We start from the raw sequence: 21,573 nt of genomic DNA on the forward strand, positions 1-21,573 counted from the left end.
AAGGGTGGTGTTATCTGCATATCTGAGGTTGTTGATATTTCTCCTGTCAATCTTGATTCCAGTTTGTGCTTCATCCAGCCCAGCATTTCTCATGACATACTCTGCATATAAGTTAAATAAGCAGGGTGACAACATACAGCCTTGATGTATGTTTCCTCCTTTCCTGATTTGGAACCAGTCTGTTGTTCCATGTCCAGTTCTAACTGTTGCTTTCCTGACCTGCATACAGGTTTCTCAAGAGGCAGATCAAGTGGTCTGGTATTCTCATCTCTTTAAGAATTTTCCACAATTTGTGGTGATCCACACAGTCAAAGGCTTTGGCATAGTCAATAAAGCAGAGGTTTTTCTGCAGAAGTTTTTCTGGAACTCTCTTGCTTTTTCGATAATCCAGTGGATGTTGGCAATTTAATCTCTGGTTCCTTTGCCTTCTCTAAAACCAGTTTAAACATCTGGAAGTTCATGGTTCACATATTGCTGAAGCCTGGCTTGGAGAATTTTGAGCATTACTTTACTAGCTTGTGAGATGAGTGCAACTGTGCGGTAGTTTGAACATTCTTTGGCATTGCCTTTGGGATTGGAATGAAAACTGACCTTTTCCAGTCCTGTGGCCACTGCCGAGTTTTCCAAATTTGCTGGCATATTGAGTGCAGCACTTTCACAGCATCATCTTTTAGGATTTGAAATAGCTCAACTGGAATTCCATCACTTCCACTAGCTTTGTTCATAGTGATGCTTTCTAAGGCCCACTTGACTTCACATTCTGGGATGTCTGGCTCTAGGTGAGTGATCACACCATCATGATTATCTGGGTCGTGAAGATCTTTTTTGTACAGTTCTTCTGTGTATTCTTGCTACCTCTTCTTAATATCTTCTGCTTCTGTTAGGTCCATACCATTTCTTTCCTTTATTGTGCCCATATTTGCATGAAATGTTCCCTTGGTATCTCTCATTTTCTTGAAGAGATCTCTAGTCTTTTCCATTTTATTGTTTTCCTCTATTTCTTTGCACTGATCACCAAGGAAGGCTTTGTTATCTCTCCTTGCTATTCTTTTGGAACTCTGCATTCAAATGGGTGTATCTTTCCTTTTCTCTTTTGCTTTTCACTTCTTTTCTTTTCTCAGCTATTTGTAAGGCCTCCTCAGACAGCCATTTTTCTTTTTCCATTTCTTTTTCTTGGGGATGGTCTTGATCCCTGTCTCCTGTATAGTGTCATGAACTTCCATCCATAGTTCATGAGGCACTCTATCAGATCTAATCCTTGAATCTATTTCTCACTTTCACTGTATAATCATCAGGGATTTGATTTAGGTCATACCATTACAGGTTCTGGTACATAGCAATTCCGTTTTCAAACGCTTCTGTTAATATTTGAAATCTATTAAAATTTATACAAGGATCAGAAGTATATTCAAACTCAAAATTATAGGTTCTTTTTCCCCCTTAAGCATCATTATCTTAAATACAGAATGGAGGCAGACCGGATGAAGAATTGAATTGATTACATTGACATAGAATTATCCTGCATTTCTTTTTTAGGATATCTAAACTTTTAATGAGCGTATCTGATTCACATTTATCAATCTGCCCCAACACTTTCTTAAGATAAATAAATACAGTGTTGATGTCTTCATACAGTTTTAAAAATTTCTCCAGTGAATGCCACATTACAGAGTCTGCATTTTTTTCTGGTCAAGATGGAATAACCAAAATCCGATTAGTGTTTTCTATGAAACCACACCATTTCTCCCTCCCAAACCCTGTAAATCTCCCACTCTAGATCTAGTAAATCAGAATCTGCATCTTAAAAGGATATACCAAGGTCATCTGCTTGCTCACTAAAGTTTGAGATTCACTGTTTCGTATAAATTTCTTCTTTCTTTTATCTACTATTTAACATTGGAGCAAAACAGCCCATTTGGTAAGAGGAGGGAGACCAGGTTGTCTTTTGTTCAGCTGCAACATTCAGATCATGAGTAAAAATGAATTTGTTTCTGTGGACTGAGAGTGTATTTTGTATGAGGGGATATGATAGAACTTTTCAAAATTTTTAAATTAAAAAAATCATATCCTAATTATTGTCAGATTTTGTATTTTACTGAAGAGTAGATGAAGACCAATGGCTGTGTTAGTTTCTGTTGTACAGCAAAGTAATTCAGGTGTACACACATAATACATAGATATATATCCTTTTTTGTATTCTATTTCATGCATGTTAAATTGCTTCAGCTGTGTCTGACTCTTTGTGACCCCATGTACTGTAGCCCGCCAGGCTCCTCTGTCCATGGGATTCTCCAAGCAAGAGTACTGGAGTGGGTTGCTATGCCTCCCTCCATGGGATCTTCCCGACCCAGGAATAGAACCCACATCTCCTGTACTGGCAGGCACGTTCTTTACCACTAGCACCAGCTGGGAAGGCCATATTCACCCTCACTCCAGTGAATGCAAAAGAAGGAAGGTGAGTAACAGGAAAGCCTCTTAGGTAGCTGTATTGTGTTAGGCTCAGAGAGGAAGATTTATTTGACCTTGAGAAGAATTGCTGTGGAAAGGCTGTCAAGTTCCTAATTGTTGTTTGTCTATTTTCTTGTCTTCTAGAGATGATTTCTAAAGTAGTGGTTTAAAAAATTTGCAACATGCCCCAGGATCTCCCTGAAGACCACTAACAGGACAACGGCTTGGGCAATGAGGAACGTAAGCCAGGGTTTCCAGCGGGTGTGTTGCTGCCTTTATTTCATTATACTTTGACTCAACCCCTGATGGATTCAGCTTCATAAAGTCAGAAAAAGAGAGAAAGAAAAGCAATTTATTCATGTTTTCACTGGAACTCGCTGCAGACATGAAATTTCTCTAAAAATGCAAATCATCTGGTGCAACACAAGAGAAACTCGGTAACTAAAGCTCTTAGAGGAAAGCCCTTTCCCAGAGCTAATGTTCTTCCGCCCAGTGATTGAATAAATCGATCCATTTATTACAACATCTTCACTTTAGTTTTTTTTTAATCCCTAGATGAATGTGTCTAAGGGTACTAGAGGACTTTTCTTTATCACTAAGAAAATTGATTACACTTGTTAATTTGGCTTTTAATCCTAGATATAGCAAAACAAATACCATAAACAAGTATACAAGAAATCAATATAGATCTGTTCAATATCAGATTGATCAAAAAAGGATTTAGTAAGATTGTAAGATGTAAAATGCCAATGTCCAAACAAAGCCCTTACTTATGTAATATGGCTTTAGACGAGCTCTGGATCTGAGAGAAACTATTTCTGAAAACAGAAATGGTGTGCTTTTGTTGCATTAGAGAAAAATCCCCAGAAGGCCTACCTATCCAAGGTATTTAATGTGAATATTTGTTTTTAAATGATTTCTTGTCTTTTGTCCACCCAATCTTGTTAATTCACAGGGCACCCTATCACAGGTTTTTCATGTTACATAAAGCCAGAATTACACTTAACAAGTGTAAGGTTGGTCATAAAAAATAGATAAAACAACATTCTTAAAAGCTCAGATATCACAAGGAAAGGTTGTCAGCCATTCTTTCAGAGAAGGTGCGGACAATGAGAAATAAAAAGTATACACAAAGACTTCTGAAATGCTGCTTAGACCACCTCTGGGTCTAAAACGATAGGTGCTTTGTAGAACCCAAATAGCAATCCAGTTGCTCAGTGAACACTTTTGATTAAACATATTTTAAATTCCCCTTGTGTAAAAATGAGTGAGAAGAAGATTAATGCCACTTTACTGTTCAAATGACACAGATTTGAACAGGGCTTTTCCAATAGTGGGTAGAGCTTATGTTCAACACACACTGTGTCTGTCCACTGGTAATCCCTTTTCAGTTGTCATTCATTCAACAAATATTCACTGAGTACCACCTGAGTGAAAAATATACATTTGAGAGTGTCAGATGCTGGAGTACAGTTGGTAGCAGTGTTCAGGTGAGATGGATTCAGGAGTCCATGGCTGGGGAGAGGGTTGTAGTAGAGGACTCGGTCTATAATCACAGCATGAGTCTCTGTACTCGTGCCTGGTCTTCAGAGAAGAAATGAGAGTCTTATGTACAATTTGTTAAAGCAATTAATAGTGCTATATGAAAGGACAGAAGGTTAGCACTCCCCTGGACAAGGATAGAAGAGGTCCTCAGGCCTGACAACACACATATGACTGCCAACACAGGAGACATCGGTTCAATCTCTGGGTCAGGAAGATCCCTTGGAGGAGGAAATGGCAACCCACTCTAGTATTCTTCCCTGGAGAATCTCATGGACAGAGGAGTCTGGCAGGCTACAGTCCAAGGGGTTGCAAAGAGTTGGTCAAGACTGAATGACTAAACGACAAACAACTATGAGGGAGCGGAGGGTCTGGAGAAAAAAAACAAAACAATAAGACATTAAGAGAATACATATAAATGCATTTAAGTGCTTGTATCAGGGAAAATAAGCCTGTTGGGTTTCCCATGGTCAGACTCAGAGTCTTTGATAGGTTGATTGGAGGGTCAAAAACTTGAGGAGCAAAGAATCTCTGTGTTAGAGTTTGTATCCTTAATTACACACCTGCACGTGTATTTTGACTTACAGATAAGTTATTTTTTAAAAAAATTTTGTGGTTTGAACAGAAGTATGTAATCACATTTTTTTGTAATCTTCAGATTATAGACTTTTCTCTTCTGAAAAGTAATATATTCATCCCTGTACCTTGCATGGTATCTTCAGTTCAGTTTAGTCGCTTAGCTGTGTCTGACTCAGCGACCCCATGAATTGCAGCACGCCAGGCCTCCCTGTCCATCACCAACTCCCAGAGTTCACCCAAACTCACGTCCATCGAGTCAGTGATGCCATCCAGCCATCTCATCCTCTGTCGTCCCCTTCTCCTCCTGCCCCCAATCCCTCCCAGCATCAGGGTCTTTTCCAATGAGTCAACTCTTCGCATGAGGTGGCCAAAGTACTGGAGTTTCAGCTTTAGCATCAGTCCTTCCAAAGAGCACACAGGACTGATCTCCTTTAGGACGGACTGGTTGTCCTTGCAGTCCAAGGGACTCTCAAGAGTCTTTTCCAACACCACAGTTCAAAAGCATCAATTCTTCAGCACTCAGCTTTCTTCACAGTCCAACTTTCACATCCATACATGACCACTGGAAAAACCATAGCCTTGACTAGATGGACCTTTGTTGGCAAAGTAATCTTTCTGTTTTTGAATATGCTATGAAGGTTGGTCATAACTTTCCTTCCAAGGAGTAAGCGTCTTTTAATTTCATGGCTGCAATCACCATCTGCAGTGATTTTGGAGCCCCCCAAAATAAAATCTGACAGTGTTTCCACCGTTTCCCCATCTATTTCCCATGAAGAGATGGGACCAGATGCCATGATCTTCGTTTTCTGAATGTTGAGCTTTAAGCCAACTTTTTCACTCTCCACTTTCACTTTCATCAAGAGGCTTTTTAGTTCCTCTTCACTTTCTGCCATAAGGGTGGTGTCATCTGCATATTTGAGGTTATTGATATTTCTCTCAGCAATCTTGATTCCAGCTGTGCTTCTTCCAGCCCAGTGTTTCTCATGATGTACTCTGCATAGAAGTTAAATAAGCAGGGTGACAATATACAGCCTTGACCTACTCCTTTTCCCATTTGGAACCAGTCTGTTGTTCCATGTGCAGTTCTAACTGTTGCTTCCTGATCTGCAGACTGGTTTCTCAAGAGGCAGGTCAGGTGGTCTGGTATTCCCATGTCTTTCATAATTTTCCACAGTTTATTGTGATCCACACAGTCAAAGGCTTTGGCATAGTCAATAAAGCAGATATAGATGTTTTTCTGGAACTCTCTCCCTTTTTCCATGATCCAGCGGATGTTGGCAATTTGATCTCTGGTTCCTCTGCATTTTCTAAAACCAGCTTGAACAATTGGAAGTTCACGGTTCACGTATTGCTGAAGCCTGGCTTGGAGAATGTTGAGGATTACTTTACCAGCTTGTGAGATGAATGCAATTGTGTGGTAGTTTGAGCATTCTTTGGCATTGCCTTTCTTTGGGATTGGAATGAAAACTGACCTTTTCTAGTCCTGTGGCCACTGCCGAGTTTTCCAAATTTGCTGGCATATTGAGTGCAGCACTTGTACAGCATCATCTTTCAGGATTTGAAATAGCTCAACTGGAATTCCATCACCTCCACTAGTTTTGCTCATAGTGATGCTTTCTAAGGCCCACTTGACTTCATATTCCAGGATGTCTGGCTCTAGGTGAGTGATCATACCATCGTGATTATCTAGGTCATGAAGATCTTTTTTGTATAGTTCTTTTGTGTATTCTTGCCACTTCTTCTTAATATCTTCTGCTTGTGTTAGGTCCATACCATTTCTGTCCTTTATTGAGCCCATCTTTGCATGAAATGTTCCCTTGGTATCTCTCATTTTCTTGAAGAGATCTCTAGTCTTTCCCATTCTGTTTTCCTCTATTTCTCTGCATTGATCACTGAGGAAGGCTTTCTTATCTCTCCTTGCTATTCTTTGGAACTCTGCATTCAGATGCTTATATCTTTCCTTTTCTCCTTTGCTTTTCGCTTCTCTTCTTTTCACAGCTATTTGTAAGGCCTCCCCAGACATCCATTTTGCTTTTTTGCATTTCTTTTTCATGGCGATGGTCTTGATCCCTGTCTCCTGTACAATGTCATGAACCTCAGTCCATAGTTCATCAGGCACTCTATCTATCAGATCTAGTCCCTTAAATCTATTTCTCACTTCCACTGTATAATCATAAGGAATTTGATTTAGGTCATACCTGAATGGTCTAGTGGTTTTCCCTACTTTCTTCAATTTAAGTCTGAATTTGGCAATAAGAAGTTCGTGATCTGAGCCACAGTCAGCTCCTAGTCTTGTTTTTGCTGACTGTATAGAGCTTCTCCATCTTTGGCTGCAAAGCTGATTTCGGTGTTGACCATCTGGTGATGTCCATGTGTAGAGTCTTCTCTTGTGTTGTTGGAAGAGGGTGTTTGCCATGACCAGTGCATTTTCTTGGCAGAACTCTACTAGCCTTTGTCCTGCTTCATTCCGTATTGCAAGGCTAAATTTGCCTGTTACCCCAGGTGTTCCTTGACTTCCTACTTTTGCATTCCAGTCCCCTATAATGAAAAGGACATCTTTTGGGGTGTTAGTTCTAAAAAGTCTTGTTGGTCTTCCTAGAACCGTTCAGCTTCAGCTTCTTCAGCGTTACTGGTTGGGGCATAGACTTGGATTACTGTGATACTGAATGGTTTGCTTTGGAAATGAACAGCGATCATTCTGTTGTTTTTGAGACTGCATCCAAGTACTGCATTTCGGACTCTTTCGATGACCATGATGGCTACTCCATTTCTTCTGAGGGATTCCTGCCTACAGTAGTAGATATAATGGTCATCTGAGTTAAATTCACCCATTCCAGTCCATTTTAGTTTGCTGATTCCTAGAATGTCGATGTTCACTCTTGCCATCTCCTGTTTGACTACTTGCAATTTGCCTTGATTCATGGACCTGACATTCCAGATTCCTATGCAATATTGCTCTTTACAGCATCGGACCTTGCTTCTATCACCAGTCACATCCACAACTGGGTGTTGTTTTTGCTTTGGGTCCATCCCTTCATTCTTTCTGGAGTTATTTCTCCACTGATCTCTAGTAGCATATTGGACAGCTACCGACCTGGGGATTTCCTCTTTCAGTATCCTATCATTTTGCCTTTTCATACTGTTCATGGGGTTCTCAAGGCAAGAATACTCAAGTGGTTTGCCATTCTCTTCTCCAGTGGACCACATTCTGAGTATATACTTAATGTTTCCTGAATGAACACAGCTTGTAGCTTATGATTTAGTTTTAAAAATTTGACAAGTTATAACTGGAAGCTTGGGATTGACATATACACACTACTACATATAAAATAAATAACTTATTTATTTTATATGTAGTATATATGTACATATATATATATATACCCATCCTGTATAGCATGGGTAACTCTACTCAACACTCTGTAATAACCTATATGGGAAAGAATCTACAAAAAGAGTGGATTGTTTATAAGAGTACACTTTGCTCTACCCCTGAAACCAGCACAACATTGTAAATCAACTACTTCGATAAAAAAAAAATGCAATATATCATTGACTGAGGAATGGATAAAGAAGATGCAATACATATATAGAATGGAATATTACTCAGCCATAAAAAAGAATTAATGCCATCTGTAGTAATGTGGATGTGTGGAGAGTGTCACACTGAGTGAAATAACTTAGACAGAGAAAGTCAAATATCATATGACAGACTTATACGTGGAGTAAAATACGACACAAGTGAACTTACCTCCAAAACAGAAACAGACTCACAGACATGGAGAGCAGACTTGTGGTTGCTGAGGTGGAGTGAGGGAGGGATGGACTGGGATTTGGGGATTAGCAGATGTGAACTATTATATATAGACTGGATAAGCAAGGTTCACTGTATAGCATGCTGCTGCTGCTGCTGCTAAGTCCCGTCAGTCGTGTCTGACTCTGTGCGACCCCATAGATGGCAGCCCACCAGGCTCCCCCGTCCCTGGGATTCTCCAGGCAAGAGCACTGGAGTGGGTTGCCATTTCCTTTTCCAATGCAGGAAAGTGAAAAGTGAAAGTGAAGTCACTCAGTTGTGTCCGACTTAGTGACCCCATGGACTGTAGCCCACCAGGCTCCTCCATCCATGGGGTTTTCCAGGCAAGAGTACTGGAGTGGGGTGCCATTGCCTTCTCCGCTGTATAGCATAGGGAACTATATTCAATATCCTGTGATAAAGCATAATGGAAAAGAATATAAAAAAGAATATATATGTATAACTGAATTATTTTGCTGTACAGCAGAAATTAATACAACATTGTACATCAGATATACTTTAATTAAAAAAAACTCAACTCTGCTTATACCAAAAATTGTGATATAATAAAATATTGCTTGGCACAAAGTAGATGACCAATAAATATCTATTGAAAAACAGAATAAATGACTTATGTCTGCCCTTAAAAGTTCAGGTGAGAGCACAAAAGATAAAGACAAAACCATTGGTCTGAAAAGCCAGCTAATTTACAAAAAAGTTCTCCAGCAAGATCTATAGATAACTCTTTAATGAATACATAAGAAGAACTCAATTTTAAAGAACTTGCTTTCTTCTTAAATACATTATTTTCTCATCTTTCTAGAAAAGCAGAAAAAGTCTAAATTCTTAGTTAATATATCTGAAGTGCTTCAGAGAAGAAAAGGGATCTTTATGCATAGTTGTTAAAAATAATTTAAAACAGTTAAATTTGAAAGAATTACTTATTTTCTGCAGGGAGCATTATACTTATTTTGCAATTGAAGTATGCTTGATTTACAATGTTGTGCTCAGTTATACTTACATACATTTCCCCAGGTTATTTTCCCTGGTAGGTTATTGCAAAATATTGAGTATGGTTCCCTATGCTATACATTAGCTTCCGGTTATCTACTTTATATATGGTAGTGTGTATATGTTAACCCCAACCTCCTAACTTATCCTTTTCCCCCTTCCCCTCTCGTAACCATAAGTTTGTTTTCTATGTTTGTGGGTTCATTTCTGGTTTGTATATAAGAAAAAAACCCACTTATTCAAAATTTGTTTCTTTTCCCTGGTGGCTCAGACAGTAAAGAACCTGCTTGCAATACAGGAGACCCAGGTTCGATCCCTGGGTCAGGAGGATCCCCTGGAGAAAGGAATGGCAACCCACTACAGTATTCTTGCCTGTAGAATTCTGTGGACAGAGGCTACAGTCCATGGGGTCGTAAACAGTCAGACACGACTGAGTGACTAACACTTTCACTTTAATGAAAGAAGGTTTAAGCTACACAAAGTACCTTAATTTTATGGATTCCGTTGTTTTAAAGAGCAAAGAGGATATGGAGTCACTTTTGTGCACTGCAGTTATGTAATTGTATTAGGCATAGAGGACAGAAAAGAGGAAGATAGCAGAGTTGGAAGACCGCTTTTCCTTACTACACAAATAACCTCCTCCTTTCAAGTACACCTTTGGTTCTCTTGCAATGTGGCTGCGGGAAAGAAAAAGTACCATATTTCAAAACTGACAATTTATATGTGGAAAGACAATACATAAATTATGTTTTAATGAATGGGAAGCTATTAAAAATGATGACAATACATATTCAGATGACACAAATTACTGGAAAAGAATTATTTTTTACGGTTAATCCCATTAAGAATGAATTAAGTTGAAGAAAAATATAAAATAAGATTTTCAGTGATGGTGAGTGAGTGAGTGAAGTCGCTCAGTCGTGTCCAACTCTTTGCGACCCCGTGGACTGTAGCCCACCAGGCTCTTCCATCCATGGGATTCTCCAGGCAAGAATACTGGAATGGGTTGCCATGTCCTTCTCCAGGGGATTTTCCTAACCCAGGGATCAAACCCAGGTCTCCTGCATTGCAGGCAGACGCTTTAACCTCTGAGTTACCAGGGAAGCCCACTTTCAGTGATAGGACTATATCAAATTTTTTAAAAGGCTACATCAAATTTATAAGTATATATACAATATATAATTATATGAATATTTAATATATAACTAGTAGGGATAATAATATAAATATATTAAAATATGTATAGTATAGATACAAAGTATATATATGTATACATATATGTATATATTCATTGCAATTTTTATTTAAGAAACTGGGAGTAAAAAACCAAATACTTCATTCAGTTTAAAGTTGTGTGAATCTAAAATTTGTATGGAAATAAAAACCTTGAATAGTCAAAGCAATCTTGAGAAAGAAGAATGGAACTGGAGGAATCAACCTACCTGACCTCAGGCTCTACTACAAAGCCACAGTCATCAAGACAGTATGGTACTGGCACAAAGACAGAAATATAGATCAATAGAACGAAATAGAAAGCCCAGAGACAAATCCACACACATATGGGCACCTTATCTTTGACAAAGGAGGCAAGAATACACAATGGAGAAAAGATAATCTCTTTAACAAGTGGTGCTGGAAACTGGTCAACCACTTGTAAAAGAGTGAAACTAGAACACTTTCTAACACCATACACAAAAATAAACTCAAAATGGATTAAAGATCTAAACGTAAGACCAGAAACTATAAAACTCCTAGAGGAGAACATAGGCAAAACACTCTTCGACATACATCACAGCAGGATCCTCTATGACCCACCTCCCAGAATACTGGAAATAAAAGCAAAAATAAACAAATGGGACCTAATTAAAATTAAAAGCTTCTGCACAAAAAAGGAAACTATAAGCAAGGTGAAAAGACAGCCTTCAGAATGGGAGAAAATAATGCAAATGAAGCAACTAATAAACAACTAATCTCAAAAATATACAAGCAACTCCTGCAGCTCAATTCCAGAAAAATAAACGACCCAATCAAAAAATGGGCCAAAGAACTAAACAGACATTTCTCCAAAGAAGACATACAGATGGCTAACAAACACATGAAAAGATGCTCAACATCACTCATTATCAGAGAAATGCAAATCAAAACCACAATGAGGTACCATTTCATGCCAGTCAGAATGGCTGCGATCCAAAATTCTACAAGCAATAAATGCTGGAGAGGGTGTGGAGAAAAGGGAACCCTCTTACACTGTTGGTGGGAATGCAAACTAGTACAGCCACCATGGAGAACAGTGTGGAGATTCCTTAAAAAACTGCAAATAGAACTGTCATATGACCCAGCAATCCTACTGCTGGGCATACACACCGAGGAAACCAGAATTGAAAGAGATATGTGTACCCCAATGTTCATCACAGCACTGTTTATAATAGGCAGGACATGGAAGCAACCTAGATGTCCATCAGCAGACGAATGGATAAGAAAGCTGTGGGACATATACACAATGGAGTATTACTCAGCCATTAAAAAGAATACATTCAAAACAGTTCTAGTGAGGTGGATGAAACTGGAGCCTATTATACAGAGTGAAGTAAGCCAGAAAGAAAAACACCAATACAGTATACTAACACATATATATGGAATTTAGAAAGATGGTAACGATAACCCTGTATGCGAGACAGCAAAAGAGACACAGATGTATAGAACAGTCTTTTGGACTCTGTGGGAGAGGGAGAGGGTGGGACAACCTGGGGGAATGGCACTGAAACATGTATAATATCATATAAGAAATGAATCGCCAGTCCAGGTTCGATACAGAATGCTTGGGGCTGGTGCACTGGGATGACTCGGAGGGATGGTACAGGGAGGAAGGTGGGAGGGGGGTTCAGGATGGGGAACACGTGTATGCCCGTGGCGGATTCATGTTGATGTGTGGCAGAACCAAGACAATACTGTAAAGTAAAAAAAAAATAAAAAAATAAAAAAAAAGAATCTGTTCCTGCATCTTGCAGCATTTTATCATATGTGCTGGGAATGTCAAGTGAGTTACATAACAATTTGAGTAGAGTCCCTTGTAGCTTTACATCTAAACCACCTATCTAAAAAACTTCTCTGATACAACCTTGCCCTCTTATCTCAGTTCTCTGTCACTCATGCTGATCCGTTTTCTTATTTAACAGATGACATAATGCTGGAGAGGATGTGGATAGAAGGGGACCCTCCTATACTGTGTTTATTGCAGCACTATTTACAATGGCCAGAACATGCAAATGTAACTGTCTATTGATGGAGGAATAGATAAAGAAGAAGTGGTACGTATATACAATGGAATATTACTCAACCATTAAAAAGAACAAAATAATGCTACTTGTAGCCACATGGATGGACCTAGAGATTGTCCATACTAGGTGAATTAAGTCAGACACAGAGACACAAATATTTTATATTTGGTGAAGTGTATCTCCAAGTCTCTGGCTTTTTTAAAAACTAGGTTGTTTCTTTTCTTATTGTTGAGTTTTAAGAGTTCTTTGTATATTGTGAATAAGGTTCTTTATCAGAAGTGTCTTTTGCAAATATTTTCTCCCAGTCTACAGCTAGTCTTCTCATTCTCTTGACTATTATTTTTTAGTACATATGGAGTTGTTTCATTCATTGCTAATAGTGTAATAGTGTCTCACCTATGGATACACCATAATTTAACCAGTCACTAAATGCCTTGTTGAACATTTAAATTGTTTGCAGCCTTTTATAGTTACAATACTGTAAATCAATACTTAGGCATTTGTAAGGCTTTTGCATTTGTTCTTCCTTCAGTCTGGACTGTCCCTCACCCTTCTCCCCACCAACAGATGCTTATGTTCACTCTCTTACTTTAACATTTCAGGTCTCACCTGAAATGTTACCTCCCCTGAAAGGTCTTCTTTATCCATTCTATCTAAAGTAGAATTGTCCTATTCCATCACTCTCTGTCCATACACAGTGGGATATATATATATATTGTATTTTACTGCATATTGCATTATAATATATTATGTCATGTTATACGCTTATGTTTGCAGCTGTCTAGATTCCCCTCTAGTGAATAAGTTGGATGAGAATGGAGACTTTGTTTTATTTGCTGCTGTATCTCCAGTGCCTCAGACAATGCTTAGCACATAGAGATGCTTAGTAAATAGGTGAAAGAATGAACAAGCAAATGAATGAATGAATGTGTTGAGTAAACATAGAATTATGGGTCAAAGCTGTGTGCACTTTAAATTTCTATAACTGCCAGACTACTCTCCCTAGAGGTTGTATTTAGTCTTTTACCAGTAATACATGGGATATAACTGTACCATCACATGCTCACCAAACATATTGCATTATCAAACTTGCCAATTTGAGAGCTAAAAATTTCTTCCTATATACTTTTCATTCACATTTTTCTAATCATGAGTAAAGATCAGCATCTTTTCACTTTTTAAAATTTTACACAGTTTTAAAATTCACTTTTCAGTAAACTCTCCATATCCTTTTGTTTTTCATTAAAAAATGGGGTTATTGGTCTTTGGCTTACTGATTTATGATCTCTTTTTATAAAAGAGATGAAATCTTTGTGATATTTACAGATTTTTTCCCCCAGGTTCATTTAAAAACTTAAAAAAAAAGCAAAACTTGTTTGTGGTATGTTGTCATGTAGTACTACTTTATTTTTATAAAGGTACATTGCTAGTTTTCCTCTTCTGGTTGTAGAGTTCGGTTGGTTATCCTGTGATCTCAGGTCTCTTATGAGCTCAAGAAAAATTTATTTTGCAGATTTTGTAGTTCTGTTGTTGCTGTAAGGATGAGAATGACATTCTTTCTAGCTTTCTACATTTAAGCAGAAGTTAGAAGACTATTTATTTTTACATATTAATTTTGTATCTAGTCATCAAGTTCTGTTGTTGATTATAAGGATATTCATTTGCTTTTCCTTGGTTTTTCAATTAAGCGATTATATCTACATAAATAAGCATGCACTCTTCTCATCCTTTTCTAGTTCTTATATATCTTTTTTTTTCTATGACAAGGTTAAAAGATAGCCGTGATAGTGGGTATCTTTACGTTATTATCTTTAATGGAATTATTCCTATCATAGATAATGAATTTTATTAAATGTATTGTGAGCTCCATTGGAATAATCAAGTGATCTTTCTCTTCAGTTGTTCATGCATTCAGCAAATTGGTGAGACACATATAATGTGTCTATGTTCTAAGTTTTGGGGATACAATACTGAGGAAAGGAAATGGAAAAGAATCTTGTTGTCATGGAGTTTATATCTCTAGAGGTTAAAGACAGATGGTAAATAAATAAAACATGTTATGTCAGATGATAATATATGCTATAGGGGAAGCAAAGTATATACATATAGGGAATGTATATTTGTGTGTGTGGGGTGGTTTGCAACTTTTAAAAGTATGACCAGGGAGAGTGGGAGGGAGGTCCACATGGGAGGGGATACATAGCTGACTCACATTGCTGTACAGCAGAAACTGACAACATTGTAAAGCAATTGTACTCCAATTAAAAATGTATGACCTGATGATATTTGACTGAAATTCTAAGGGAAATACGCTTTGGAAATATCTTGAAGGAGCACTGCACAAGCCAATATGAAGGTCCTCGTGTGGAAGCATGCCTGGTGTGGTCCAGGAACAGAAAGAGGACCCACACGGGGAGACGAAGAGAAGCATAGGTCGGTGAGATGAGTAGGAAGATTATCAGAGAGGTGACAGAGGGCCAGATCACGCATGGTCTCACAGGCCACTGTGGGCACGTTAGCTTGCACTCCATGTGAGATAGGAAATCATTTGGAGGGATTTTAAGCAGAGAAGTGATGTAATCTAACTTTATTTTTAAAGGATAACTCTGAAAACTGTCAAGTAGATTGTATAGGAAGCTATTTTAATAGTCCAAGCAAGGTACAGGATGGCTTGGACCATGCTGGTAGCAGGAAGATCATAAGACGTTACATGATACTGGATACATTTTTAAGGAACAGGATTTGTTGGCAGACTTGATGTGGATGTGAGGAGACTAAGGATGACACTTAAGTTTTAAATTTGTACATGAATGGGCTCCCCAGGTGGCACTAGTGGTAAAGAACCTGCCTGCCAATGCAGGAGATGTTAACAGACATGGGTTTGATCCCTGAGTCGGGAAGATCCTCTGGAGGAGGGCATGGGAACCCGCTCCAGTATTCTTGTCCATGGAGAACGCTATGGACAGAGGAACCTGGTGGGTACAGTCCATAGGGTCACAAAGAGTCAGACATGACTGAAGCAGATTAGCATGCATGCACAAATGAAGCATCCATTAACTGGGACCTGAAAGCCTAGGGGAGCACTCTTTGGGCTCATTTGGAGTTAAATGATGAGAGGATGATTTTGCACCTTCCAAATTTGAGACGTCTGCTAGATATCCAAGTGAAGATGTCAAGGAGGAATTTGTGTACAGAAGCCCAGAATTCAGGGGAGGGCTCCAGGCAGCATATATAAATTTGAGAATTATTAGTGAATAAATCGGAGAAGGCAATGGCACCCCACTCCAGTACTCTTGCCTGGAAGATACCATGGACAGAGGAGCCTGGTAGGCTGCAGTCCATGGGGTCGCTGGGAGTCGGACGCGACTGAGTGACTTCACTTTCACTTTTCACTTTCATGCATTGGAGAAGGAAATGGCAACCCACTCCAGTGTTCTTGCCTGGAGAATCCCAGGGACGGCGGAGACTGGTGGGCTGCCGTCTATGGGGTCACACAGAGTCGAACACGACTGAAGCGGCTTAGCAGCAGTAGCAGCAGCAGTGAGGGTAAGCCACTGAGAAGAATATTTAAAGAAAAGTGAGTGGGAATTCCCTGGTGGTCCAGTGGCTAAGACTCCAAGCTCCCAATGCAGGGGGCCTGGGTTCAATCCCTGGTCAGGAAACTAGATCCCACATGCCACAACAAAGATCAAAGCTCCTGAGTGCCCCGACTAAAACCTGGTTCAGCCAAATAAATAAAGAAATATTAAAAAAAAAAAAAAAAAAAGACAAAGGAGGAGAGAGTAATCAACCCTGCTCAGGGCTGCTGATAGGTCAAATAAGATGAGGAGGGCTGAGAAATGATGACTGGGTTTGGCGATGGGAAACTCATTGACGAGCTCGAGAAGAGCAATCTTGGAAGAAGGTGGGACCGAAACAAGTGGTTCAGGAGCAAATGGGAAGACAGTAATTACAGACAACTAACATAGATGATTCTTTAAATTGTGATAAAGTGGAATGGAGAAATGGGACAGTAACTGGTGAGAAGTTGTGAGGTTAAAAGACGAGAGAAATGACAGTATGTTCATATACTGATAAGAATGATCTACAGGCCATTTAATGCAGATGGAGAGGGAGGGGAGAACTGTTGGAGGTAATGGCTTTGAGAAAATGAGAATGGATGAGACACAGTACACAGGTGGACAAGTTGGCCTAGGCTAGGAGCTTAACAGTCAATCCTCAGTAAAAGGAGAGAATGTATATTGAGCAGAGATGTCAGTGAATGAGTAGATGTGATGATATTTCACTGGAGTATTCTTTTGATTTTTTTTAAATGAAATAAGAAATAGGGTCATCAATTGAGAGTGAGGATGGACAAGAAAGTGTTGGAGGTTTGGGTAAAGGGGACAAAATGTGACATAATTGTCTAGGAGAAGGGAAGAGAGAATGAACTCAGGGAATATAGTGATCAGAGTTAGCATTAAAGGCCCACTTGAGATTAGTGATCATGAATTTAAAACGAGGCCAACCACTTGGCTGTATATTTTTCTGCAGTGACATTCTGTGGTAAATATACAAATAGGAAGTAGGCAGAGAGTTCAGTTATTAATGTAATGGTTTTATCAGGCAAGTACGCAGAAGACAGAGAGGTAAGGGATGGATCACAGACTTAAGTTGCTCTCATTAAGTTTCCAGCAATGTCAACCTTAACTTTGATCCCGAGTGTCAGCGTTTCCTGCTCTTGCTTTCAACTTGATGCTGGTAGATTTCTTCCCCTAAACTAACATCTCCACATTGTTAAGCCTTAAGTCTCACAGGAGAATTCTAATACTTTTACCTGTTTCCCCAATTTATTATCTTTTTTTCCTCTGTTTTTAAGCAGCTTAAAGTCTGTGATCCATCTCTTACCTGTTTATATAGGTTGGGTAATTTCATAGGTGAATGGATGGGAAGATTATTGCAACTATTTTGAGAAAGGGGCAGAGATTTCCAGGAATTGGATCGCTGCTCACTTTTTGCCCTTTTATGATTAGCCTCAGAAATGTCACGGCACCTGTGAGTATGTTATTTAGCATGCTGATGTATTACAGTGAGCGTATAATGAGGCTCAGGTCTAGTGGAATACACGCACCATTTTGAATTATGGCTTTTTCAGGGTATGTGCCCGGTAGTGGGATTGCTGGGTCATATGGTAGTTCTATTTTTAGTTTTTTACACTTGATCTTAGCTAAAAGGCTGGGAAGTGATATTTTTTTTTTTTAGTTTTTTAAGGAACCTCCATACTTTAATTCATAGTGGTTGTGAATTACATTCACAACAATTTACAACAATTTACATTCCCACTAACAGTGTGAGAGGGTTCCCTTTTCTCCACACTCTCCAGCATTTAGTTTGCAGATTTTTTGATGATGGCCATTCTGACTGGTGTGAAGTGATACATCTTTGTAGTTTTAATTTGCATTTCTCTAATAATGAGCAATGTTGAACATCTTTTCATGTCTTCACTGGCCATCTGTATGTCTTTTTTAGAGAAATGTCTATTTAGGCCTTCCACCCATTTTTTGATTGGGTTGTTGCTTGTATATTTTGATATTGAGCTGCATAAGCTGCGTGTATATTTTGGAGAGTAATTTTTGTCAGTTGCTTTGTTCACTATAGCACTATTTACAATAGCCAAGACATGGAAGTAACCTAGATGTCCATTGACAGATGAATGGATAAAGAAGATGTGGTACATACGTACAATGGAATATTATTTAGCCATAAAAAGGAACGCAATTGGGTCATTTGTAATGATGCAGATGGACCTAAAGTCTGTCATAAAGAGTGAAGAAGTCAGAAAGAGAAAAACAAACATCATTTATTAACACATATGTATGGAATCTACAAAGATGGTATAGATTTGCTGTTTGGAGAGGAGGAATAGAGATGCAAATGTGGACAAGGGACATGTGGACACAGTGGGGGAAGGGGAGGGTGAGACGAATTGGGAGAGCAGGACTGACTTATATACAGCACCATGTCTCAAACAGAGAGCTAGTGGGAAGCTGCTTATAGCACAGGGAATGCAGCTCAGTGCTCTGTGATGACCTAGAGGGGCGGGGTGTGGAGGATGGGAGGGACATTCAAGAGAGAGGGGATATACGTATACATATAGCTGGTTCACTTCATTATACAGCAGCAACTAACACAATATTGCAATGCGATTATACTCCAATTTAAAAAGTAAATAAATAATGTTCTAGTGGAAGTTGACTTGTCTGCCATCTTGAACCTGGTTGATTCTGACCAGTTCTTGTCGTGTCCTCAGTGGCTATGTCATTCTTTTAAAGGTTGTGTCCTGCCCCCTTCTTGTCTCTTTCTCTGTATTTATTATGTGAAGCAAAGTGGAGGGGCAGAAGGTAGTGGGATTTTTGAAACTGAGTTTCTGAAGGCAGTGCAGTTTTCACTATTGAAAAGGTCTAGGTTTAATGACAGGAATGAGTAGGTAAGATAAGATGAAAGACAAGGTCACTGAAATAGAGGAAGTTAAGAAAATGAGAGAAGAAAATGCTCGAAGATCATTATGTGTGGTAACAATGAACCAGGAGCTGAAAGCTTCAAGGGATGAAGAGGAGAGACATGGAGATAGATGACTGCAAACCGTAAGAGAATACAGTCTCATTACTTGAGATTTATAGGTAGGGTTTTAGCCTGCAAAAAGTAGCAGTAAGGTCAAGGTTACTTGTCATACCTTTAGGCTCAAAGGTCCCAAGGCTATGGAGGAGAAGACTGCAATCTCAAGATGGCAATCACTTGAGAACACAGCAGAGAAGGTGATATCTTGGGAAGACAGCCAGGTTTCAGTTAGCACAAGCAGCAAAAAGAGTACTGGGAGAAAACGTGGAGGGTGTTGCTTTTCTGACTGTGGGTTTCTGAGGACTCAGTGAAAGATTTCAGGGTTTGAAGAGAATTAGGATTGGGGACAAACGGATATACAGAAAACCTTTTGGGAGGACAGTCTTGGGAGATCAGGTTTTTTTGTCATCACTGCTCTGAACAGTGACAACAGACATGATGAGATTCCTCCTGATAGTCTACAGATAGTGAGGGTAAAGCTGGGAGACTAGGCCAATGCAAGGGGTTTGCTTGGAGCTCACAGAGATTGGCTCCCCTCTCTATGCAGGCCAGCTTTGATGTGCAGGCAGAAATGAAGTGACATTATACAACACCTGGATCTCTGGATGAATAGGGGGAGCCCTGGGATCCATCTTTATTCTTACAGTGGGGTCTGAGGGAAGGCCATGTTCATCCCAGTTGCAGTGAGTTATATTAATAGATCTCCTAATAGAGGCTGTCTTCACACTCCTGTTAGAAATCTCAGTTGGTCATGGCATGGTATTCTTTTAATAGTTTACTTGATTATGCTTATTCAAGATTTTGTAGTATTGTTTGAAAGTGAGATTGGTCTATAATTACTTATCTCTTTTAGTGCTTTGTTAAATTTTTGTATTAAGTCTTATACTGGTTTCAGAAAAATAATTGGATGCTTCTTTTTTTTCCTGTAATCTTGAAAAGTTTAAATAGCATTAGAGCTATATATTTCTTAAAAGTTTGGTAGAATTCATTTGTGAATACTTTTTATAGGATTGAAATGGTACTATTCTTTTTATTATACTGAATATTTGAAAAGAGAATCCATATTTTATCTCTTTAGCCTTGGCACGTAGCTGAGTGCCTGAAACAAACTATACAAGTTATGATTATTTCAAGAAGAAAAACTGTAAGTTAAAATACTTTAACATGAAGATTTTTGCTAGCTTTCCCTCTCCATTTTCAAGACTCCCACTTTAATTTAGCCTCTATTACCCGATCTATTATACTACTCTCTGGCTTCTCTCTTTCTTGCCCCCAGTATCCATCTAAGATTCTACTCCTGGGTTAATCTTCCTAAAGGGCTGTTTTATTCATTTGCTGCTGCTGCTGCTAAGTCGCTTCAGTCGTGTCCGACTCTGTGCGACCCCATAGATGGCAGCCCACCAGGCCCTCCCGTCCCTGGGATTCCCCAGACAAGAATACTGGAGTGGGCTGCCATTTCCTTCTCCAATGCATGAAAGTGAAAAGTGAAAGTGAAGTCGCTCAGTCCTGTCCTACTCTTCGAGACCTCATGGACTGCAGCCCACGAGGCTCCTCCGTCCATGGGATTTTCCAGGCAAGAGTATTGGAGTGGGTTGCCAATGCCTTCTCCATTATTCATTTGACCCTTGCATAAAAACTTAAATTTTTTTTTTATTTTATTGAAGTATAGTTGATTTACAGTGTTGTGTTAATTTCTGATGTACAGCAAAATGATTCACGTATATATATATATTTTTTCATATGCTTTTCCATTATGGTTTATTATAGGGTAGTGAATATAGTTCCCTGTGCTATCTGGTAGGACCTAGTTCACCCATTCTATGTATAATCATTTGTATCTGCTAACCTCAGCCTCCCACCTCCCTTCCCCTTGGCAACCACCAGTCTGTTCTTCATGTCTATGAGTCTGTTTCTGTTCTGTAATAAGTTCATCTGTGTCATATTTTAGATTTTAAATGTAAGTGATATTATATGGTATTTGTTCTTCTCTGCCTGACTCACTTAGTATGATAACCTCCAGGTCCATCCAACCTTTGCATTAAAAACTTTGAGAAGCTTCCCAGTGACTAAAACACAAGTCCAGACTTTTCACTGCTCTCTACCCCAATCCATCTCCCCTTTCTCTTTCATCATTTTCCCATAGACACAGTATGTTTAGGTAAGCTGGGCTCCTTGCCATTTCCCAAACAATTTTTGTCTTTTTATTTCTGTTCTTTGTTCATGCTGTTCCACTGTTTATTTATTTATGTTCTAAGAAGATTCATACACCTTCGTTATTGTGCCTGCTGCCTGGCTGCTCATTCATGTCAGACTCCCTGTGACCCC

General features: G+C 39.1%; 1 protein-coding gene and 1 non-coding gene across 4 annotated transcripts in view; one reads left to right on the forward strand and one right to left on the reverse strand.

Moving 5' to 3' along the window:
* Positions 1-21,573, reverse strand: part of TTC29 (tetratricopeptide repeat domain 29) — a 273,501-nt gene that overhangs the window by 14,349 nt on the left and 237,579 nt on the right. The gene's annotated exons all lie outside the window — the stretch shown is intronic.
* On the forward strand, positions 4,084-4,211 carry LOC113875170. The gene has a single exon (XR_003506181.1). It is a non-coding gene; the product is annotated as a U6atac minor spliceosomal RNA (small nuclear RNA).

Source organism: Bos indicus x Bos taurus, chromosome 17 (genome assembly GCF_003369695.1).
Source record: "Bos indicus x Bos taurus breed Angus x Brahman F1 hybrid chromosome 17, Bos_hybrid_MaternalHap_v2.0, whole genome shotgun sequence".
Lineage (NCBI taxonomy): Eukaryota > Metazoa > Chordata > Mammalia > Artiodactyla > Bovidae > Bos > Bos indicus x Bos taurus.